This window comes from Schistocerca gregaria, chromosome 5 (genome assembly GCF_023897955.1).
Source record: "Schistocerca gregaria isolate iqSchGreg1 chromosome 5, iqSchGreg1.2, whole genome shotgun sequence".
Classification (NCBI taxonomy): domain Eukaryota; kingdom Metazoa; phylum Arthropoda; class Insecta; order Orthoptera; family Acrididae; genus Schistocerca; species Schistocerca gregaria.
Window position 1 is genome coordinate 150,515,277 of NC_064924.1, and position 26,224 is coordinate 150,541,500.

Genomic DNA, 26,224 nt, shown 5'->3' on the forward strand with positions numbered 1-26,224 from the left:
AGAGCTATGAACACTTGTTAATCTTCATATTGAGAAGCAGGAACCCATACCTCATAAGGTATACATTTCACAGTCCATGCGCTGTGTCGTCCGGACAAGACACAGCAAGGGCAAAAGCACAACAGGTGCAAAGACGTGCTCGGGTGCGAGTGCCACTTGCGCCACTGGCGGCGCTGAGGATGAAGATATCGACTTCGCCTCGGCCGATTGTGGACGAGTACAATACACCAATGACCGGACGACAACGGACAGAAGCCTACTCGAAGAACAGCTCTCGCCCACTCGATTATACATCATCGTCCAAGGCTGGCACAGACAGAGAACGTCGGTTAGTGACCTCCTAGACAGTTGTTGTAAATTGCATTTGCTATTTACTGTGAAGTGTATCTAGTATTATTTACAGTTAGCTGTTGAGGACCTTTCAGCGTTACGGTACATGCAGTGCTTCAGACTTCATTATTCGACAAGTCACAAACATAAGTAAACCCTTTTAAGCCTGCCCGGTTGGCCGTGCGGTCTAACGCACGGCTTCCCGGGTGGGAAGGAGTGCCGGTTTCAGGCACGAATCCGCCCGGCGGATTTGTGTCGAGGTCCGGTGAGTCGGCCAGACTGTGGATGGTTTTTAGGCGGTTTTCCATCTGCCTCGGCAAATGCTGGTTGGTTCTCCTTATTGCGCCTCAGCTACACTATGTCGGCGATTGCTGCGCAAACAAGTTCTCCACGCACGCGTACACCACCCTTACTCTACCATGCAAACACTCGTCTGGTGTGAGACGTTCTCTGGGGGGTCCACCGGCGGCCGAACCGCACAATAACCCTGTGGTCGGTGTGGGGCGGCGGAGAGGTGAAGTGGACTGCGATAGTCGTCATGGGGTTGCGGACCACTGCAGCTGCTGTGGGGACGGAGCCTCTCCGTCGTTTCTTGCTCCCCAGTTAACATAGCACAGCATAGCATAACAAACCCTTTTAAGTCATTTGTATGACTTTGTTACTGATTTGTTGGAGTGTTGTAGAACCTTCATTCTTCTATCCTGTTCCCTACCCCTGAGGCATAGCTGTGTAATAGTGACAGATAGGAATTGTCTTAGAGGTGTACTGCACCAGAAGGCGTTTCACGAACTCGCAAACTCGGCCTACCGTGACAACAATGGCAACTCGGCCTCCATAGCAGTAGCGAAGAGGTCTTTACAAAACCGGCGACGATGGTGTACAGAACCATGTACACTAGCGATTTTTATCCTGTTTTGGTCGGTACTACCACTTCTGAAAGTTGGCTACCATACTGTTTTAGCAGCGACAGTACCGGTAGATGTACTCCATTCTCAGAGGTATCACGACGATTCTCGCTTATTGGTTTTAGGAGTAGGGTCACTGACCTCAAACTGATATATTTACACTTCTACATCAACCCTGAAAGTTTGTAACATCATCATGGACTTAGCCTGTATGACCAAAGCACATAAATTGCTGTTAAACGTTTGAAAACGGTATCGTCGTGGAAGCCGCGCAACCGCTACTGACGCCGGCAGGCCCTCGCTGCGGTCTGTATTTTCCCGGAGCGGGAGACGCCGGGTGGCTCTCAGCTCTGCCGGGCCACAGTTTGGTTACCCGCGTCATAAAAACTTTAATGCAGTGACGGCGCCGAAGAAAAAGGCGACGCTGGCCGCCGCGAGGGGAGGGCCCGAGCTGGGGGCGGGGGCGGCGTGAGAACTGCGGAGCCGGAAACTGCTGCAACTACCCTCCGCCCCACACCACGCACCCCCCCCGTCCCCGCACCCCTAGCCACAGCGCAGTGCCGCCTAGCTGTCTTCACACCAGTTCTGACGTCGCTGCTTCTCTAAGGCGTCGCCTTTACGTCTGCCGTCGCTGCTGCTTGAACGTTAACTGGAAACTCTGCTGACATACTACTAATGCTGGGACTACGAATGACGTAAAACACTGTCGACGATTAGTAACAGCCACATGCGACTTGTGGCTTAGCATGTGACTCTGACAGGTTAAGTGACTAATTTCTAAGACAACGTGGAGAATCTAAAGTGTGTTAGTAGACTGAAGAGCGCAATTGAAAATATTGTACCCTGAAGGGGGTAGGACGTCAAACGGGCCGACATGGATCAGGAGAGGCACCACAGGACATTTTAATTTCCACTGTCTATACTTTTACAAATAAATTGATAAAACTTTGTCAGCATGACCAGGAAGGGTTCGGGATTCACACTCATAGCAGTGTAAGTTAGAAAACATAACAAAACAATTTTTTTCTGTATGAAATTTGATAATTTTTTCGCTTACTGTTGACTGCATATGTTGCTATAGGTACAGTATTCTTCACAAGTAAGAAAGATTCTTTGATGAATTTCGCACAGCATACAAACCACACATACAGGTCTATGAAATTCTTGACATTTCCAAATCTATTAAAAACTGGGGTAAAAATTTAGATAATTAACTACAAAATTGGATTTTTTTCTAAACATAAATTTTAAACCGTAACAGCTCATTCATGTTTTCATAAATTAAATAGATTCTAGAGTTTCAGGCACCTCTAAGTATGGTTTGTATGCTGAGCAAAATTCATCTAAGAATCTCTCTTACTTATGAAGAAAAGTGTACCTATAGCCACAAATGCAGCCAATAGTAAGTCAAAAAATGATGAAATTTCACATGTAAAAGAATTTATTTTGTTGTGTTTTTGAACTTCCGCTGCTTTGAGTGTAAATCCTGAGTCCTTCCTTGTCATGCTTGCAAAGTTTCATGAGTTTACTTGTAAAGGTATAGACAGTGGAAATTAAAATGTCCTGTGGTGCATCTCCTGCTCCAAGTCGGTCCGTTTGACGTCCTACCCCCGTTAAATTGCTTAGGATAATTTAAAAACCATGTATCTTTTTTGTGCATAACTTATTTGTGTCCAAAAAGCTTAGCAGGCGTTTGGATACCACAGAAAAATGCTGCCCAATTCATCCCTGCAAAAAATAACGAGGTGGATAAGAAATAAATCTAAATGCATTTTAGGTTACGTTTTACTGTGACTTATTGATATGAATGAAACAACAAATTCACTATTACCAGTAACTGTTTAATTGTATTCACAAAGTGCTTAAAAGGTTTTAACTTCCATCATCATCAGGTACATTTTTGTTCACTAGACATTCTGTGTTACGTTAAAACTTAAAGGGTTCCTGTGACATTGTCTAGTGGATAAACAGAACACTATTTCAGAATATGGTTTTGTGAAGGTTTTTGACAAAAAATTAAATGTGTGTATGAACTTGAAATAAAATCAACTAAACAGAATACATCCGCTGGACACAGGCTGTCGTCACATCTGTCGTAGTACAGCACACATAAGCTGTTACATATTGTAAGGGTCTAATTTTTGCGAATTCCTAAAGGACCAAATTGCTGAGGCCATCGGCCCCTAGACTTACACACTACTTAAACTAAGTAATGTTAAGAACAACACACACATCCATGCCCGAGGGAGGAGTCGAACCTCCGTCGCCTGGGTACGAGCAATCCGTGAAATGGGGTCTCTACCCGAGCGGCCACTCCATGCGGCTATTTTTTGTAAGGGGAACCATTGCTGTTGCGGTCTTCAGTCGGAAGAATGCTTTCATTCAGCTCTCCACGCTGATCCATCCTGTGCGAGACTCTTCATCTCCCCAGATCACCAATTTAGTACTACTGTAGGGATGTGTGGGAGGTTAAAGTCGAAGAGGGACGCAGGAGACGAATTCAGTAAGCAAATTCAGGATTTAGGTTGCAGCTATATCAAACATAGTTCATATGAAACCTAGAGTAGTGATTCCTGTGCCTCTGGTGCCATGTCAGATGGTGCCACGAGTTGCCACTGATTATAGTTACATGTTCTGCGTAGAAATCTTGCGTTTTATTTCACCTCAGCCGCCACTCTTTGCTTGGCGACCCAAAGGGCACCACTTGTGACACGTCCTTTGTAGAAATCATGCACTTGATGTACTTCTAGTGGCCTTCTCAGCTTGACACCCAAAGCGGCGCCATCTAATTACTACACATTTTGTACAGGAATCCTAGTGTTGTGATGGCTCTGGCACCCCCCGCAGTTAGGCGCCATAAGTGGCCTAGAGTAATTGTGACATTTTGTGTGTGGATCCTAAGAGCTGAGGGGCCCCTTCTCAGCTCCTGCAACAAGTGCCTGCGACTAACTGAGACACTTCTTTTCTAGAAATCTTACAGTTGTGGTGCATTTAGTGGCCCTCTCGGCTTGACGCCCCCTACCTCCAATACTAACACTGCCACTGTATGACAATCATTCCATTGTTTGACCTCTTGTGGCCCTCTGATATTTGCACCTGTAGTGGCCGCTTCTAATTTGGACATGTGCTCTGTAGACGCTGACAGCTGTGGCTCCTGTGGTTTCCTCTCAGCCGCCGCCCCAAGTTTTCAATATAAGCTGTGACACTTCCTTAGAGAGACCATCAGTTGTGGTGGCTGTAGAGCCGCTCTCAACTTGGCATCCCATGTGGGGGCTACTAATAGTGACACAGCGAAAACGGAAATCATACAGTTATGGTGCCTCTTGCGCCTCTATCGATTTTGCTGCTATTAATTGTGACAATTCCTGAACAGAAATCTTGCTTTTGTGGTGCCTTACTGTCACACATCCTGTATAGAAACCTTGGAGTTGTGGTGCCTCAGGCGCCCTCTCAGCTGGCTCCTGCAATCGGCAGCTATTTGCTATGACATGTCGTGTATAGGACTTGCATCTGTCGTGCCTATAACACCCCTCTCTACTTGACTACGCAAACAGCCACTGCTAATTGCGACACATCCTGTAAAGAAATCTTTCAGTTATGGCGCCTGTAGCGCTCCTCTCAACTTCCCCTCCTTCGGCGGCCGCTACTAGTCGTGACTCGTTTTGTATGGAAATCATACTGTTGTCGTGTCTCTATCACCATTCTGTACTTGGCGCTCCAAACGGCAGCTACTTAATGTGTCATGTCATGTGTAGTGATCTTGGAGTTGTTGTGTCTCTAGCGCTCCTCTCAACTTGGAGCCCATGCTGAGGCTACTAAATGTGACACAATCTGTGTAGAATTCGTATAGTTGTGGTGCCTCTGGCAGACTCTCAGTTTGGTACCCCAAGTGGCTACTATTAACTGCGTCACATCCTGTATAGAAATCTTAAAATTTTAATGGCTCTTGCAATCCTCTCAATATTGTGCCCCAATAGGCTGCTACTAATTGTGACAATTCCTGAACAGAAGTTAGTTTTTGTGGTGCCTCTAGCGACCCTCTTAACTTCTCGCCCAAGCAGCCATTACCAACTGTAACAGGTCTTATATAAAAATACTACAGTTGCGCCTCAAATGATGCTGATGTTTGGTTTGTGGGGCGCTCAACTGCGAGGTCATTAGAGCCCATATAAAGTCCCAATTTTTACACAGCTCATTTTTTTTGTATACAGTCCAATCTAGCCACTGTCACGAATGATGCTGCTGCTGCTGATGACGATGGAATGATGAGGACGAAAGAAACACCCAGTCCCCAACCCGGTCGGGAATCAAACCCAGGACCCCATGATCCAGAGGCAGAATCGCTAGCCACTAGACCACGAGCTGCGGAAAGTTGCGCCTCAACATGGCGCTCCATATGACCACTACTAGCTGCGACACATCCTGTACATATAACTTACAGATGTGGTGCCTCTGACGCACCTCTCAATTTTCCACCCAACGTGGATGCTTCTAATTGTGACACATCCTGTATAGGATATGTCACAATTAGCCTTGGCCATTTGGATAACAATTTAAAGATTTCTATACAGGATCTGTCTCGGATAATAGCCGCCACTTCTGGCCGCAGACTGAGAAGGGTGCTAGATGCACTACGATTGCTGTATTACTATGCAGTACATGTCAGGATCAGGACTTGTCACAATTAGTTGTGGCTACTTGGGTGCCAAGTTGGGATGAGCGCTAGGTGAACCACATTTGCAAGTTGTTTATATCGGATATGTCACAAATAGTAGTGGCGGCTTGGGGTGTCAAAATGAAAGGGGTGTCAAACTGAGAAAGCCCAGAGGTACCACAACTACTCTCTACTACTGCTCTTAGTCTGCGGTCACAAGTGGCGGCTATTATCTGAGACAGATGCTGCATAAATTGTTATCCAAATGGCCACTGCTAATTCTGACATATCATATAGAGAAATGATACAGTTGTGGTACCTCTGGGCCCCCTCTCAGTTTGGCACCTCAAGTCGCCACTATTAATTGTGACGTGATCTGCACAGAAAACCCCCATCTGTGCTGACTATTGCGGCCCTGTTACCTTGGCGTACCATGAGGCCAATACTAACTTCGAGAGATCTTGTACAGAAATCTTGGGAACTGGGTGTTTGTGTTGTCCTCAACAGCGATGCCTCTGTCGCATCTCTCTGTTAGGCCCCCAAGCGGGAACTATTAATTGTGGCATAGCCTCTACAGAAAATATACAGTTGTGGTGCCTGCTGCACCCATGTCAGCTTCGCTCCAAGTGGCCAGTAGCAACCATTAAATCTACTGTGTAGAAATCTTTCACTTGCCATACCTCCAGTGGACCTCTCAGCTTTTACCCTAATTGGTTCCTATTAATTATGAAACTTCCTGTATATAAATTTTGCAGTTGTTGTATCTCTGCAGCCCCACTCAGCTGTGTAACCCAACATTAATTGTGACATGAACTGTATAGATGCATGGCATCTTATTGTTATAATTTGTGTGTAGGAATCCTAGACTTGTGGTGCCTGTGTCGCTCCTCGCAGCTTGGTGCCCCAACTGGCCTCTAGAAATGTTGACTTATTCTGTATACAAACCTAGAAGTTGTAGTACCTCTGGCGCCCCTCTCAGCTGCCACCCCAATTGTCTGCCACTAACTGAGACAACTCCTGTATAGAAGTCTTACAGTTGTTGTGAAATTGGTGTCCCTCCCATCTGGACGACTCATCCACAAATTATGGTAACATATCCTGTACAACAATCTTGTGGTGCCTCTGGCCTCTGGGGCCTCTCATGTAGCTCCTGCAATTGGGAGGTATTTACTACGACACGTCCTGTGTAGGAATTTTGCAGTTGTACGTCATCTCTCCCCCTGATCGTAGCACCCTAAGTGGCCACTACTAATCACGACACTTCCTTTGTAGAAATACTTGCACCTTGTCATGCCTTATAGCACCCGTCTCTGCTTGACGTCCCAAGTGGCTACTTCTAATTGATACACCTCCTGCAAAGGAATCCTTGAGCTGTGGTGGCTCTGGCACCTCCCTTAGCTTGATTCCTTAAGTGGCCTCAAATAATTATGACATGTACTGCATAGGAACATAGAAAATGTGGTGCCTCTAGCACCCATCTCAGCCTGGCGCCCCAAGCAGCCACTACTAATTGTTACACATTTTGTATACAAATCATGCACTTATGCTGCCTGTAGCGTCCCTCTCAACTTGGCTTACTAGGGGGCCATTATTGATTGTGACATGTCTTTCTTTTTGTCGTCAGTCTTCTGACTGGATTGATGCGGTCCACTGCGAATTTCCCTCCTGTGCTAACCTCTTCATCTCAGAGTAGCACTTACAACCTGCATCCTTGAAACGCCTGATAAACCCACAGGGAAGTACAGGTAATAGGATTGTGGAAAGGGCCTAGGGTTGAAGTCAGTTTCTGCTTCTAATTGTCATTTATTTTAATTTAGCGACTCTTTCACGGCTGAAGGCCTCCAGCAAGAAATCTTAAGAAGATAAAAATCCAATTAAGATAGCAATAAAATAATTTAAAGAAACAACATGTGCAAGATGCAACACCAATGGCTGAGGGCCACAATCAAACTTTAACATTTAAAAATATATTACCATAATCCTTAAAACCTAAAGACCACCGTGTTTAAGCTTGGAAGATAAATTTAAAAATTAACAACAGATAATTAAACACCGGTGGCACTCAGAAGACCTCCAGGGAGGCTGGTCCGTCCGCCACTGCTGCTCCTTCGCGACTGCACTCCTGCTCGTCTCCCACTCGCTTCCAGACGCACGACGGCGGAAATACTGGCTCAGACCCAACCATGCAAAGGAAACACGCGTACTGGCTAAACGAGGTCCCTGCACCAGTAAAGGACCGACCCAAATTCCACAAGATGGTAACTGAAGGTGCCCATATGCGCTCAGAGAACCAGTTACACGTCAGCCGATGAGACGGAGCACTACCCTCAGAATGCCGACAACATCTAAAATAGTCGTCAGTGGAAATAACGGCAACTACACACACAACCTGAAAAAACATTTGCACGAAAACGTGAACGATACGCAACAGTCACTAAGGACACACGAGGACAAATAAGGAGTCAATGCACACACACACAAACACACACAGCCGACTCAGGGACGGTCGTCGAACCAAAACGCGTCGTCCAGTAGGGTGACCGACCGACGGTCCACCACGACCGCGGCCCGGCTCAAGTGATGCGTGGCGCCAATGGTCTGGCGAGCCATGTCGACGCAGAGCTCAATGCTGCTTCAACCCGACTGCACTAGTGTCGCACTGCAACTCCCCGACTGGCAGGCCGGACTGCGTTCCAGCCACGTTCCAACTCACTGGCACACCAGAACTCGTGACCGGAACTCCTGACACGAACGGCCAATCCGAACTGGTGTCTGCCGATATTTGATATTAGTAGGCAAGGAATGCCTTTTGTGCCATAGCTACTATGCTTTTGATGGCCTCCTTTCTCCGTCTGTCATTGGTTATTTTGCTGCCTAGCTAGCAGAATTCCAAATACAGGGTACTTTTCTGGCTCAATATCATGAAAAAATCAACACCTTTTTCGTTCAGGCACTGTTTATAATTTATATGTTTTACAGATTTTTTGTTGATATAAGGTAATGCAGCACAATTTCTAAACAAACTAGAAGTACCTTGAATATTTTTGAACCTGCTTATGGTTATTGAAAAATATTACAAAGAAATTGACACCATTTTTTCCCAATACGCTTCCTCAAATTGAGGTACCATTTAATCCAATGTTACACATTTAAAGGAATCAAATTTTTACCAGACATCCATGACATGATGGCTGAGGTACCAGACCTATTTATTTCCACCTATTATGTATAATACAAGGATAAAAAAGTCACATCTTACATTTAAATTTTTATAATTTTTCCTAATAAAATAATATTTTTTCTATAATTTAGTTGATTCTGTAATAAAGCGTAGGTCTACTACATAAGTATCGATTATTGCAAGTTACAGAAAAAATTTAGAGCAAAACGTTATAAACATTAGGAAATATTGTACCTGAATTCATAAAAATACAACTTGTGGGAAATGGCGAATTAAGATATGAGTCCAATTAAACTGTGCCTCAGAACATTCCTGAAGCATAGTCCTCATCCTCCAGCATTTCTTCATATTCAAGCTTCCTCATTGCATTCAAAATAACACTTCTTGCTTCTTTGGTAACTTGAAGAGTGAATCTTTCTGCTTGATGCACCCGTTGTCTTTCGCACACAAGCAATTAATCTTCCACATTTAAGCCACATTTTATGCCAAAATTTCTTAGGACTTCCAACCTCCTAATCACTCCATTACTGAAACATATAACTGCATTTAGTACACGAACTTCTAATGTATTTAGTTCTATGAAAATACTCTTGGGTAATCTTTCCCATATGCAATGGTTGAAACTTTCATTTGTATTCTGAGTGCCCCCACGAAGAAATTTACTAAGCAAAACAGGGTCACTCAGGTCTCTAAAAATTAGTTTTAATTTATTCATAACAGACTCAGGAAGAGAATACTTATGATGGTATATTTGACAACTTTCTTTTGCTATCTGGTAACCACACCAACAATCTGATCCTTTAGGGCAAAGTCCGTGAACAGGTTTGTCATATGTGGACAACTGATGTAAATAGATGGCCCATACTGCTTTTCTCATTGCTGTAACATCATTCAGACGTGCAGTTCGTCTAATGGCCAGTCTATAATAATCCTGACGTAGTTTCTGTCAATGTGGCTTGGCCAGTTTTTCCATCAGATAGCAACTTTCGTTTCAATTCGTTTCGTCGCGTCCTCATTCTATCGCCCATCCTCTTTTGCACATGTCCACAACACTCCGGCTTTGTTACTAAAGTAACACCATAAACATTGAACTCATTAATTTTATTGAAAGCTTTGGAGTCCTCTTCGCCTAGCTACTTCGTATATCTAACGTTACAAATGGGACCGACCTATGAAATATTTGTAGAGCTCGTACACACTCCATACCTCCGCTGTAACCCTCATAATTCTTAGAACACAGATGTTTAATATGTCCTTTAGTATTACCTTAGCAGGTGTGGTAATGCTTAGATAAGCTCTTTCCATTCTCCAGAGAAGTGGCACTTACAACATTATTCAAGGAACGATGTCCTCGTCATTTCCATATCCCATCAAGTGCAACAGCAATGTCCCTGGTTCCACTTATATATTTAAAACTTCTTCTACTGCATGTTTCATAGATCCTTTAGACACTGCTGTCAAGACACCTAAAAGTATTTTTATGTGCTTGCTGAATCTATTGGAAGGAGCAGGAAGGTTAAACCACAAAATGTTTGAGCAGCCTTTTTTCCTTCTCCTATTGCACGCATTGCATACAATAACTTGAGATTCACATCATATGAATTATGAACAATGTTCGAAGTCATTTTCTAGGTATATTTACTGCAGGATCTACACAGAACAACCAATTTTGACGCCAAACCCTACCTGCTACTTTGCTGTTCAGTTGTTTTCAGACAGCCTACACCATCACATTGTTTACATTTCGCCACTTCCTTTACCAAAGAAGATAAGATGCCCACATCAACAACAACAAATCCACTACAAACAGCGTCATTGTTAACTCAAAAATTTTAGTCACTAGGAGGCGTACCATGTGGGAGTTTCTTCCCTGAAGAACTGATACATAGGTTACTTTCAACATTATGGCTTGCTTTCTTTGTGCACTGCTTACTACGGGATTTCCTGTCATTGAATTTCTTGATGTGTGGCATAGTTCGTATTTATTGCACACTAAAGGATACGTACTTCCACAAGGATATGTAGCACTTGGGCAACAAACATTCAGCAACATGTGAACAAACTGCTTCAGCGAAACGAAAGTAAATTCTAGCAAGGATTACGGATACAATGTATCACCGTATAATCTTTGGAAACAGAAAGTTCAAAGTTATATTCGAAATAGTACAGGTATCTGTGACAGAAATAAAGGGGTCGTAGTGGCGTACAAGACTGTAACTTTGAAATTTGCTATAAATGGCCCATTTTTCATCTTAAGCCCTATGCTATACGTATTAATGTAATCAGGAAAGACAATAGAATTTAACAAAGTTATAAAATAATTTATATTTTTTCACCATTTATCCGCTATTCTCATTTCTACTACTTCTCATTACCTTCATCTTTCTTTGATTTACTGTCAGGCCACACTCTGTACTCATTAGAGTGTTCATTCCATACAACACATCATGTACTACTTCTTCATTTTCACTCAGGACAGCAATGTCATCAGCGAGACATATCGTTGATGTCCTTCCACCTTGAATTTTCATTCCACTGCTGAACCTTTCTTTTATTTCCACCATTGCTTCCTCTATGCACAGATTGAACAGAAGGAGCGAAAGCTTACATCCTTGTCTTACACCGTCTTTAACAAGAGCGCTTCGTTCTGGGTCGTCCACTCCTGGGCTGTTGTACATATTGTATTGACCCGTTGCTCCCTATAGCTTACCCCTACTTTTTTTAGAATTTCGGACATCTTGCACAATTTTACATTGTCGAACGCTCTTTCCAGGTGGACAAATTCTATGAACGTGTCTTGATTTTCTTTACCCTTGCTTCCATTATTAACTGAAACGTCAGAATTGCCACTCTGATGCCTTCACTTTTCCTAAAGCCAAACTGATCGTCATCTAGCACTTCCTCAATTTCATTTTCAATTCTTCTGTGAATTATTCTTTTAAGCAACTTGGATGCATGAGATGTTAAGCTGATCGTGCTATAATTCTCACACTTGTCATCTCTTCTGATCTACGTAATTGTGTGGATGACGCTTTTCAGCAAGTCAAATTGTATGTCGACTGACTCATAATTCTACACACCATCGTGATAGTCGTTTTTTTTACACTCCCCCAATGATTTTATATATTCGAATGGAATGTTATCTATCTCTTCTGCCTTATTTGACCTTAAGTTCTCCAAAGCTCTTTTAAATTATGATTCTACACTACTGGCCATTAAAATTGCTACACCACGAAGATGACGTGCTAGAGACGCTAAATTTAACCGACAGGAAGAAGATGCTGTGATATGTAAATGATTAGCTTTTCAGAGAATTCGCACAAGGTTGGAGCCGGTGGCGACACCTAGAACGTGCTGACAAGAAGAACGTTTCCAACCGATTTCTCATATACAAACAGCAGTTGACCGGCGTTGCCTGGTGAAACGTTGTTGTGATGCCTCGTGTAAGGAGGAGAAATGCGTACCATCACGTTCCCGACTTTGATAAAGGTCGGACTGTAGCGTATCGCGATTGCGGTTTATCGTATCGCGATATTGCTGCTCGTGTTAGTCGAGATCCAATGACTGTTAGCAGAATATGGAATCGGTGGGTTCAGGAGGGTAATACCGAACGCCGTGTTGGATCCCAACGCCCTCGTATGACTAGCAGTCGAGATGACAGGCATCTTATCCGCATGGTTGTAACGAATCGTGCAGCCACGTCTCGATCCCTGAGTCAACAGATGGGGACGTTTGCAAGACAACAACCACCTGCACGAACAGTTCGACGACGTTTGCAACAGCATGGACTATCAGCTCGGAGACCATGGCTGCGGTTACCCTTGACGCTGCATCAGAGACAGGAGCGCCTGCGATGGTGTACTCAACGACGAACCTGGGTGCACGAATGGCAACACGTCATTTTCTTCGGATGAATCCGCGTTCTATTTACAGCATCATGATAGTCGCATCCGTGTTTGGCGACATCGCTGTGAACGCACATGGGAAGCGTGTATTCGTCATCGCCATACTGGCATGGTATGGGGTATGGGTGCCACTGGTTACACGTCTCGGTCACCTCTTGTTCACACTGACGGCACTTTGAACAGTGGACGTTGCATTTCAAAAGTTTTACGACCCGTGGCTCTACCCTTCATTCGATCCCTGCGAAACCCTACATTTCAGCAAGATAATGCACGACCGATGTTTCAGGTCCTGTGCGGGCCTTTCTGGATACAGAAAATGTTCGACAGCTGCCATGGACAGCACATTCTTCACATCCCTCACTAGTTGAAAACGTCTGGTCAATAGTGGCCCAGCAACTGGCACGTTACAATACGCCAGTCACTACTCTTGATGAACTATGGTGTCGTGTTGAAGCTGCATGGGCAGCTGTACCTGTCCACGCCTTCCACGCCTTCCAAGTTCTGTTTGATTCAATGCCCAGGCGTATCAAGGCCGTTATTACGGCCTGAGGTGGTTGTTCTGGTTACTGATTTCTCAGGATCTATGCACCCAAATAGCGTGAAAATGTAATCACATGCCATTTCTAGCACAATATATTTGTCCAATGAATACCAGTTTATCATCTGCAATCTTTCTAGGTGTAGCAATTTTAGTAGTCAGTAGTGTACTTTAAGCAGGTATGGCAAAAAGACCCTCCATTGGTTATATTGTCACGGTGTCTTTATGATGCCACTTTGCATTCTCTTATGTTAAGTCGTTTGATATTAATACGTACGACTGTGGCTTGATTCACATGATAGTGTTTCAATTGGTTGTATTTTGAAAGGAGGTTTTGCATTGTACTTTGAGCCCAACAGTTTTTTCGGATTAACATCATTTCTTGTTCAACACTGACCTCAGTGAAAGGGGATGACATTCAACTAGGTGATTCAAACATTTCCTTGAAAACCTTAGGCGTTTACACTAGTGCCTTTACGTTCCACAATCCAACATCTTTATCTCACTCTAAGTGGGAAAGTCTGCCCACAGGAAATGCAATTCTGATCATCTTCAGGCCACTGATTTGACTGATAGTTAGGTAATGAATAACGGAAAAAATGGTGAACATTTTATTTTGACAGTCAGGAGAAACACAAAATATATAGAGGTTTCCAATGTCCTCAGTCAAGACGCGACTGATAAAGTGAAAAATGAATTACGTCACTTCATTTACGTCCTCATTCGCTGTGTGTTAAGTATAAACATAAAAAATGATTTACCTGCTGCAAGGGAGCGAATATTGAACGAATACATCGAAAGTTGCCGCTTAAAGTAAGCGTCACTGGCTGCTGTATTTGGTGACTCCAGGTTTCTGGTGGGAGAGATTGCATCAGAGTTCTGTTCGCTCTGCCCTCTCGCTGCCGAATGAGTCACCTATGACTTCCTTGCTTCTTTCTTCTTACAGCAGAAGTTTGAATGCGAGTACCACTAAACTAGATGTGGTTTGTTGTTTTCTTTTTTAGTCTCTCGACAGATGCGTATGATCAATGTGAATCGAGCTAGAGCAACAGATAAATTTCAGCGAAAAGGAGAATTATCTGGTTTTTCTTTTCATCCTTCAAATTATAATAATTCTTGAATGTTGTATTTAACTAGTTTTCACACTAAACAAAACTATGAAAAACTGCTTGATCATGTACATATATAAAAGTAGACTTGTGTGTGTGTCCAAGTCCCACATTTCCCCCTAAAACACTCGATCGGTTTCAACCAAACTGCAACACATACTACGAGGTCTGTTCAGTAAAAAATCATCATTATCTTTTTTGGTCGTAATTTCTCACGTTAAAATTTAACCCTATAATATTCTGTTATCTTAATGAGCAACAAACACGCCATAGTAGTTCCACTGCTGGGACCCCTGGTTTCCGCCTGTCAGAGGCAGGCAAGTTCAGACATATTCAGTATCGCCTACCGCGGCAATTGAGATAACTCGCGAGGAACAATACGCGGGTTTGAAATGCTGCTTTTGTCTCAACAAATCTTCATCTGAGGCCTTTAGAGAGTCTGTGCATCCCTACAGCACATTTCGAAGGTGGTTTAAATTGTTTAAAAAGGGTAGACAATCAATTTCAAAGGAAGGTGGATCCGATGGTCAAGCTACTGCTCTTACGGAAGAAAACATCAACACTGCTGCTATGACTGTGCCAGAGAATCGACGAATTACCTTAAGATCACTTACTGAAACAGTGGACATTTCATTGGGTGCCGGTCAGTGTGGTCGAGCGGTTCTAGGCGCTTCAGTCTGGAACCGCGCGACCGCTACGGTCGCAGGTTCGAATCCTGCCTCGGGCATGGATGTGTGTGACGTCCTAAGGTTAGTTAGGTTTAAGTAGTTCTAAGTTCTAGAACTACTGATGACCTCAGATGTTAAGTCCCATAGTGCTCAGAGTCACTCGAACTCATTGGGTGGCACCTACACGTTGGTGACAGGAAAATTACACATGACACGTTTTTGTGCGCGGTGGGTTACAAGAATGTTGATTCCCGAACAAAAGGACATTCGCGTGCAGGTCTGCATGCAGTTAAAGTTGATGTTAAAGGAAGAACCGGAGTTTATTTCAAATGTAATCAATGCTGATGAAATTTGTCTACATGACTTTGATCGTGAGAGAAAATAGCGAAGCTCAATGTGAAAATCTCCTTCATCACCAACCCCTGAAAAAGCAAAAGTGGTTGTTTCTGCTGGGAAAGTAATGGTCATTTCATTTTTTGATATTCGTGAAAATGTATATCAGCATGTTGTACCTGCACACGCACCAGTAACTGGACAATACTTCAGGGATGTCCTGAAAACATTGCAAGTCCATGTCAGGCTCAAAAGACGACATTTCCGTGAAGCAGGCTGGATGTTGCACCACGATAATGGGCGGCCGCCTATTGCCAATGTTGTTGCTGAATGTGTTGCAAAAATCAACGTGAAGTGCATCCCTCACCCTCCCTATAGTCTGGATCTAGCCCCATGTGACTTTTTGTATTCCCTAACATGAAGATACGCCTTCGTGGGAGGCTTTATTAATCATCACCAGCAGCGGTGAAGGCTGCAGACGGAACTCTCAAAAAATGGTTTCCACCATGAACCTGGCGGAAACGCTGCGACATGTGCATCGCATTCATGGGAGACTACGTTGAGAAGGACCATCAAAATTATGAGGATGAGTGAAGGTACGTTGTCGAAATAAATTATGATCATTCTTCATTGAAGAGACCTTACATATACACTCCTGGAAATGGAAAAAAGAACACATTGACACCGGTGTGTCAGACCCACCATACTTGCTCCGGACACTGCGAGAGGGCTGTACAAGCAATGATCACACGCACGGCACAGCGGACACACCAGGAACCGCGGTGTTGGCCGTCGGATGGCGCTAGCTGCGCAGCATTTGTGCACCGCCGCCGTCAGTGTCAGCCAGTTTGCCGTGGCATACGGAGCTCCATCGCAGTCTTTAACACTGGTAGCATGCCGCGACAGCGTGGACGTGAACCGTATGTGCAGTTGACGGACTTTGAGCGAGGGCGTATAGTGGGCATGCGGGAGGCCGGGTGGACGTACCGCCGAATTGCTCAACACGTGGGGCGTGAGGTCTCGACAGTACATCGATGTTGTCGCCAGTGGTCGGCGGAAGGTGCACGTGCCCGTCGACCTGGAACCAGACCGCAGCGACGCACGGATGCACGCCAAGACCGTAGGATCGTACGCAGTGCCGTAGGGGACCGCACTGCCACTTCCCAGCAAATTAGGGACACTGTTGCTCCTGGGGTAATGGCGAGGACCATTCGCAACCGTCTCCATGAAGCTGGGCTACGGTCCCGCACACCGTTAGGCCGTCTTCCGCTCACGCCCCAACATCGTGCAGCCCGCCTCCAGTGGTGTCACGATAGGCGTGAATGGAGGGACGAATGGAGACGTGTCGTCTTCAGCGATGAGAGACGCTTCTGCCTTGGTGCCAATGATGGTCGTATGCGTGTTTGGCGCCGTGCAGGTGAGCGCTACAATCAGGACTGCATACGACCGAGGTACACAGGACCTACACCCGGCATCATGGTGTGGGGACCGATCTCCTACACTGGCCGTACACCTCTGGTGATCGTCGAGGGGACACTGAATAGTGCATGGTACATCCAAACCGTCATCGAACCCATCGTTCTACCATTCCTAGACCGGCAAGGGAACTTGCTGTTCCAACAGGACAATGTACGTCCGCATGTATCCCGTGCCACCCAACGCGCTCTAGAAGGTGTAAGTCAACTACCCTGGCCAGCAAGATCTCCGGATCTGTCCCCCACTGAGCATGTTTGGGACTGGATGAAGCGTCTTCTCACGCAGTCTGCACGTCCAGCACGAACGCTGGTCCAACTGAGGCGCCAGGTGGAAATGGCATGGCAAGCCGTTCCACAGGACTACATCCAGCATCTCTACGATCGTCTCCATGGGAGAATAGCAGCCTGCATTGCTGCGAAAGGTGGATATACAGTGTACTAGTGCCAACATTGTGCATGCTCCGTTGCCTGTGTCTATGTGCCTGTGGTTCTGTCAGTGTGATCATGTGATGTACCTGACCCCAGGAATGTGTCAATAAAGTTTCCCCTTCCTGGGACAATGAATTCACGGTGTTCTTATTTCAATTTCCAGGAGTGTATATGTTTGGGAAGAACAAATTTGGGGGTAAGAACCACATAGTTCCCAATGCTTTCTAGTGGCTGGGCACGACTCAGGGAGAGAAGGGAAGAAAGAAATAGTGAGACATGGAGGATATGGGAGACAGAGAAAAGGGAGAGGAGGAGACGGATAGACAGAAGGGAGGAACGAGCAGGTGGACAGCTGGAGGTAGAAGGAGATCCAGAGAGAGAGAGAAGGGGAAAAAGGAGGCTAGTGGGCAGATGGAAGAGGAAGAGTGATAATTACGAGGTGGCCAGAGAGAGCCTTCATGTCGTTTCGAAAAATCATAGAAGAAGTCCACGCTGGTTGAACACACACATACACACACACACACACACACACACACACACACACACACACAGGCCTAACATTTATTTCCAAGCAAAATCTTTAATAAACTTTAATTATCTTAACCCTTAATGGCTAAAACATAAAGTTACTCAGGTTATGGCTTAATAGTTACACAACTTGTAGGCCTAGTTGAGATTATAAATGCAAGTTTTCATTCTAATTACAGACCTCTTCTTTGGAATTCAGTGAGAAGATCGCCTCTGCTTCCCATGGTACAGAGTTTTGAAGTCAGGAACCACTGAAGTTAAATAAGTCTGAATTTACTTTCACCACAAAGTCTATTTCTGTGCATATTTTTTAAATAAGCTCATGAAGAAAAGGAATTTTCGAAAAAATAAATGGATGAAAAGGATAATAAAGCCGTTAAAGATTTATTCGCTAACTGTGGGAACTCCTTTAAATTATCCAAAAACTATTTAATGACAAAGATTTATAGCTTCTTTGTAACTGAAAATCAGTGGAACTTCGAAGAAGGCACGTCTTTTTCACTAACGCTTAATGTTGATTCTAAAACTGTTAGCTGGCCGCTGTGGCACAGCGGTCCCTATGCGCTTCAGATTGGAACCGGGCTGTTCCTACGATCGCAGGTTCGAGTCCTGCCTCAGGCATGGATGTGTCTGATGTCCTTAGGTTAGCAAGGTTTAAGCAGTTCTAAGTCAAGGGGACTGATGACCTCAGATGCTAAGTCCCATAGTGCTTAGAGCCATTTGAATCTAAAACTATTTATTCTTCGAAGGAATTGCGAATCAAGCTATTATTGGACACAGGCAGGATATATTCTCTAAAGACTTTTCCAAGTCACTTCAAATAATCTTTAACAGTGTTTTTGAAATTTTCGTCCAAACAAGATAATTTTCGATCAGGAAGTCGTGAAAGGCATCAAAGCACTTCGTTTGATTCATATTGAAACACGTCACCCAAAAAATATACTTTTTACTGATTGATTCGATAGTGTTTTTCACAATGTAAATATATATTTGATCCCCGGAGAAATAAGTTTAAAGTGTTAGATTTTGAGAAATGTCTGCAAAATAAGCTGAAGTCTGAAGGCAGATTTAATATTCAATGCACTTCGCTAGTGAGAAAAATGTAAACTTCGTCTTTAATCTCATACGGACAGGGAACAGTTTTGCTCCGAGATGGCCATATAACTTCCCATTTCCTCACGAAGCACTGCAAAGCTGTGAGAATGTCTAGGGCGGTCTTTAATAAAATTTATTATTTTCACTGCATCGTCCAACACATATTTCAGTCCATCGGGCATACGTTTAGAAACAAAAGCCTGCTCATGAATGCAAAAATATGCCCAAGAAGCGTTCGGCGATATCGATTTGACTTTGGAAACAAACCCAGCGTAACATCTTGTCATAGATTTCGCTCGATCGCTTGCACTGCGAGTCCAGTATATTGAATTTTCGCAAAAGTATTTGTCAGTTAACTTAGAGATATCTTCTCTGTGTCTGCAGAATAGTAGCTCCTCTTCTACAGACTGTCCATTAATAGAACTAACGAAAGGTAACAAAATGGCTAAACTGGCAACATCAGTCTATTCGTCAAGATGAATCGCGAAAAAAGGAACGTCACGAACTCTTTGCAAAATTATCGGCATAATTTTATATATTATCTTTAATCCGGTGGTTGATCATATTGTCGCAGAATAGTAGTATACTAACATCTCTTATGAAACATTATCCAAACATGCACTGGTCTGTATCATTTATACATGACTACATTAAATAAGTTTTGCTTTTCTAGCAGTTCTAGCTAACGTGATAAGACGCTTCAGGAGCATCCTCATTTTCACTGCTTGCAGCGGATACAAAACTACTTTAAACACTTTCCTACTCGTTAGTCTTTTGTGTAAAATAATCAGCAGATTTGTTGAGGTGGACGGCGTGATAAATGGCGTTTAAGTGGAGAAGGTTTCGGACTGTTGTTAGCAACAATGTCGCCGCTGACAACATAGTGCCGTCTTCGACAGTCCATGTAACCTATATTTGAAAATCCAAACCTAATGTAATTAGCGTCGTACATTCTTTCCTTTGTATACTTTTGTCGGATTGATAAACATCACTAGAAGCTCAATGAGATGTTGACACAACACTAACTTGTGGTTTCGTTAATCCTTGTTTCCCCTTCAAACTTCCAGTTTTCGACTAGGTATCCATTTTAATGAGATCGTAAACGATTGCCGTATAAACTGAAAACTTAATGCATTTGTCACAAGAAAAGGAGAAGTAGATTAATGTTGAAAGTCAAAGGACTGACCGTCACGTAATCGCTCCTTAGTGAGGTCGTAGTACTGTTGTTATCATTCTTGGAGCCCAAAGAAGCTGGTATACTGAATTTCCAATGTAGCGAAACCAAATGCGTTCCTATGCGTGTTAGCCCTATACTTGCCCTTGTCATTATGATTATTATGACAATACCGCAGAAACTTAGGAAACAGTAATAGGTCTAAGTTCAAAATCCGCCATTATGAAAAAGAATTTTGACAGACATCTGGGGATTCGCGAAACACAGGTTGGAAAAGGATGAAGTGGAAGATATACCTTTGTGAATTCGGATAAAACTCTTTGAAACATATTTTATCTTTGACATTTATTTCGGTCATGAAGGGTATATTGTCGGCATATTGTCTAAAAATTACTTTTCGAAGAAAACATGACAAACAACTACAGCAGTTGTTCATCTTCTATTGTTCTATTCTCTTCTTAATGGTATTTCGCTTTTGGGCACTATTGTATTATTCATTTGAGTAATCGTGTTATTGAAGTAGAACTTGTTCCTCCTGGCAAGCTGAAACTTAGTGCTGGACCGAGAGCTGAACCCGGAACTTTGCCTTTCGCAGGTGATGCTCCTACTGACTGAGCTGTCCTCATACGACCTACGAGAAGAGCTCGCAGCTTTACTTCGGACGCTACCTAACTTTACCTTCGAACTGCAAAGAAGCTCACCTGCGTGCCTTGCAACAGCAGCACACCTAGAAGGAAGACCAGGTTACAGACCTGAGAGTCGGTCCGTAACACGGTTTAAATCTGCCAGCATGTTTCAAAACTGCATCTGTTGCTGAGTGGAAATTCATTCTGCTAAGTAGAACTTGTTTGCTCCAAATATAGTTCGCGTGCCCACACAGGCACGAAGCTGAATTTGCTTTACTGCGATTAAGGACGTTAGTTCCTTGAAACTAACGGTGGAATGACGTGACACAACAGCTAGCGATGCTTCCAAAAGGGTAACAGTAAGTTCTACGTGGCAGCTGCGGTAAAATGATTGTTGACTCATTGTTGTTTGTACGGTAAGTAAATGAAGTGGTCTGCTCGCCTTCATCACTTCACAAACGACTGGCTTCTGTCACTCTTAAGAAACAAAATGTAAAAAGTTGATCTGAATAAAGCAATCAATGTTGGAAGGAGGTGAAGTTTTTATGACTGGGAAGTAATCATGAAGACAAACTCACATTCCAATATCCCGATAGATGAAAGGATCCCCATTATTAAAGAGAACCTCGGAAAGTACGAGAAATTAAATTCTGACGAAATTATGGAAATGACAACACTTCTGGGTATTGCCCTCAAATATAATTATTTCAACTTCAATGGACAGATTTTTCAACAAGATGAAGGCCATGGTATGGGAACTACATCGCTGGTTTTCTTAGCTGATGTTTCTATTAGTCATTTTGAGGTTACTGCTTTACCTAGTAATATTTCATTTTATAGACGTTACGCGGATGACACCATCGTCATATTTAAAGGCCATGTGAATGATTTCATATACCTTAGTGACTCTCTCAACCGCTACCAATCCGAAAATAAAATTTATATACGTGATAAAAAATCTGTTCCATGAACTTAGTTTTCTCGACTTCAGATTGCAGCTTGTAGACGGAAAAATTAGTTTTGGTATCCATAAGAAACCTACATCGACTCTCTCAACCACTACCAATCCAAAAATAAAATTTATATACATAATAAAAAATCAGTTCCATGAACAGTTTCCTCGATCTCAGATTGCAGCTTGTAGACGGAAAAATTAGTTTTGGTATCCATAAGAAACCTACAGGTAATATCATACATGCATCTTCCTGTCACCAGTTTAGGCTAAAAATGTCGTTGTTTCTACCAATTATTGATCGCATTTTTGAAGTTTCTCTTAGTCTCTCTGCTATTAGCACAAAGCTTAACAACCATAAGTACATTGATATCAACAAAGGGTACCCGGCTACCTTGGTTCAGAAACTATATAAAGCTAAAAACGAGAAAGCACTTTGTTTGTTCCTCTTAAATAACTCAAAAACTGCGGCCTCTAAGAAAAACGTCTTGCAGTACAAAATTACGCTACATTAAATTTCCTACAAAAAAAGTACTATTTATTTTTTCCCCTGGACAAATCTCGAGTGACGCTTATGTGCTATAAATGAGGTAGTTTTTGTAGGCCAGTTTGACATTGCTTTTCGACTCGACAGACGAAAAGTGTCTTACATCAAACTATTCACCTCGACTGCCTATAGGTCACTGTGGTAAATTGTAAACAATGACAAGTACTCTATACTACAGAAAATAAATAACGTACGTAAAATACGTTTTATCTCGTAAACATTCGGAGTAGTTGGCCATATGAAGTTTTTTGCTTCCAGTGCCCATTTCCGTCATAGACCTGAAACCCGAACATTCCTCACTGAAAACCCTGCATATGCGCTAAAGAAAGCCGTGCGCTACGGTCGCACGGTTTCCGACTGACACGTCTAGAACGGCCCGGCCACACAGGCCGGCTAAAAATATTTCGATGCACTGTGTCGTTTCCAAGTTAATTAGCATTGAAGCTAGCCAATTAGGGAGTTGGGCGTACAAATTAGAGCGGCCTGCCAAATAAAATTAGAGTCAGTTGCCCTTATAGTGTAGATAACAGCGCACGAGACTGCTCAGCCTCTGACTCGAGTTTGATCCTTACAGCCGTCCTATGTTCAATTTTTGTATCGCTGTCATTTTCATATGTAGAACCAAAATAAGAAGACGTTAGGCAACACTGTCTCTGGTGGGCCACTTGAATTTGAGAGGGTGACGGCTTCGTTGTCTGACCTCAACGCTAATTTACTCGGGAAGAGAACGGTGCAACGTACCGATTATGGATTTTTTTTAACAGTTTCAGCACAGCCTACTCTGCAACACCTGTAAGAGCGGTAGGACGTGAAACGGGACGACTTGGAGCAGGAGAGGCATTGAAGGACATTTAAATTTCCACTGTCTATACTTTTACAAATAAATTTATAAAGCTTTTGCAGCATGACCAGGACGGAGTCAGGATTAGCAGTGGAACTTAAAAAACTCAACCAAATTTCTTTCTTCTATCTGAAATTTCATTAGTTTTGACTTATTATTGGCTGCATTTGTTCCTATATGTACACTTTTCTTCATAACTAGGACAGATTCTTCGATGAATTTTGCGCAGCATACAAACCATATTCACAGGTGTATGAAACTCTTGAATTTTTCAAATCTATTGAAAAGTATGGTAACTATTGAGATAATTGACTATAAAATTTGAGTTTGTTCTACACATGAAGTTTAAAATTTAACATCTTATTCATTTTTCCATAAATTAAATAAATTCTAGAGTTTCATACACCTGTAATTATGGTTTGTTTGCTGTGCAAAATCCATCGAAGAGTTTCTTCTACTTATGAAGAAAAGTGTACCTATAGCAACAAGTTCTGCCACCAGTAACAGAAAAAAATTAGTAAATTTCACATATAAAAAAAGTTTATTTTGTCATGTTTATGAACTTCCACTGCAATGAATGTGACTCCTGAATCCTTCCTGGTCATGCTGACAAAGGTTTATAAATTTGTTGGTAAAAGCATACACAGTGGAAATTAAAATGTCCTGTGGTGCCTCTCCTGCTCCAAGTCGTCTCGTTAGACGTCCTACCCCCCCCCCCCCCTAAAAGTTGTTCAGACTGTTTCTGACCACCCTGTATAATCATCTGGTCCGGATGCCGCCTTCTACTCCAAAGCTAAATTTTTATTTAGTAATTGATTGCCTGTAAAAAGAAGTGCAATTTTAAGTGTAGGTGCGTGAATAGGACTGAAAAACAATGTGTTCATTTATGTTCAATCTAACCACGCACATACATCCTGTAAAGTGACTCGTTCGACATCATTTGAATGAAAGACATGTTCAAATGATGTTTGCAGAGTGAGACTACCCAACAAACCACATCTGTGAGAGGCGGAGGTGGACAGGAGACAGTGGTATCGAGCGCACTGTAGCGGAGGCAGCGGCAGCGGCGGCAGCAGACGCGGTCCGCGCCACGCAATTACGGCGGCGCCGGCACGATGGCTCCTCCAGCTCTCGTAAAACAGGATGGCCGCGCCGGGCCGGGCACGGCCTGCTGTGGCGTCGCCAGCCATACGTGGCGATGCGGCGGCGGCGACCGCAAGTGCGTGAGGCGAAGAGCGGGGGACACACCGAGGCTGCAGACCCGCCCCCGACCCCCTCAGTAAACTGCACTGCTCGCCATTGAAATTGCGACAAAAGGAAGCATACGTCAAACAAACTTTGCTCTACGAGGTGTGTCATAGTCGCAGCAAAATTCACATTGATCCAGGGTAGATTATTTCAATATTTATTCCAACTACTGTTAACAGAGTTTCACATCTAGTAATTAATTTCGTTCTACGATGACCTCTTATGTGAGTCATCAGACTACTGACTGGTACTATGCGGCCCGACACGAATTCCTCTCCTGTGCTAAGCTTTTCATCTCACATTGGCAATTACAGCCTACGTCCTCAATTAAATGCTGGATGTGTTCGAATTTCTACCTTTCTCTACAGTTTTTACCCTCTATAGCTGTCTGTAGTACCATGATGTTATTCCCTAATGTCTTAACAGAGGTCCTATCATGCTTGTCCTTCCTTCTTGAGTTTTCCATGTATTGCTTTATCGTCGATTCTGCAGAGAACCTCGTCGTTCCTACCTTATCATTTTACCTGATTTTCAACATTCCTGTGTAGCACCACATCTCAAATGCTTAGATTCTGTTCTTTTTTTTATTTTCCCACAGTCAATCGTTCACTACCATACAGTGCCGTGCTGCAAACGTACATTCTCAAAAATTTCTTCCTCAAATTAAGACCTATGTTTTATACTAGCAGACTTTCCTTGATCAGGAACGGCATTTTTAGCAGTACTAGTCTGCTCTTTACTTCCTAGTTTCTTCCTAGGTAGTAGCATTCCTTAACTTCATGTACTTCATCACCAATCCTGGGGCTACGTTTCTCGCTGTCCTCACGTCTACCACTTTTCATTACTTTACACTGGAACGAGCATGTGAGAACTGTGGTAAGGAAGGAAATGGTTGACTTCGGTTTACTGGGACAATTTTAGGAGAGTCTTATTCAGCTGCAAAGGAAAACGCAAATAGGACGCTAGTGCGACCTACTCTTGAATATTGCTTGAGTGTTTGGGATCCGTACCAGGTTGACTGAAGGAAGACATAGAAGCAATTCAGAGGCAGGCCGCCGGATTTGTTACCGGTAGGTTCTAACAACACGTACATGTTACGGAGATGCTTCGCGAACTCAAGTGGGAATCTCCTCAGGGATTCCCATTTGAGCTCCAAAAGCATCGCCTAACACGTATTGTTACAACCTACCGATAAGAAGGTGACGTTCTTTTCGAGAAACACTGTTGAGAAAATTTATAGAGCCGGTATTTGTAGCTGACTGACAAACGATTCTACTGCCGCCAACATACACTGTATATACTCGTAAGGACCACGATGATGAGATACGTGAAATTAGGACTCATATGGAGATATATAGACAGTCGATTTTCCCTCGCTCCCTTTGCGGGTGGAACAGGAAAGGAAATGGCTAGTAGTGTACAAGGTACCCCCCGCCACGCACCGTGCAGTGGCTTCTGGAGTAGCTACGTAGATGCAGATGTAGATGTAATTAAATTAATATTTTTTGTAATGCAGATATCGTTGTGAAGCCTTCGACCGCTGTCTAAGATTGATTATGGTAAACATTTTGTCAATGGAGTGAGTGATTGATTATTTTGTAAAAAATTCTTTGTTTATTTATAGACGCAATTACATTCTTCTGATACACTCGTAATCGGTTTCGGCCATACATTGACAATCTTCAA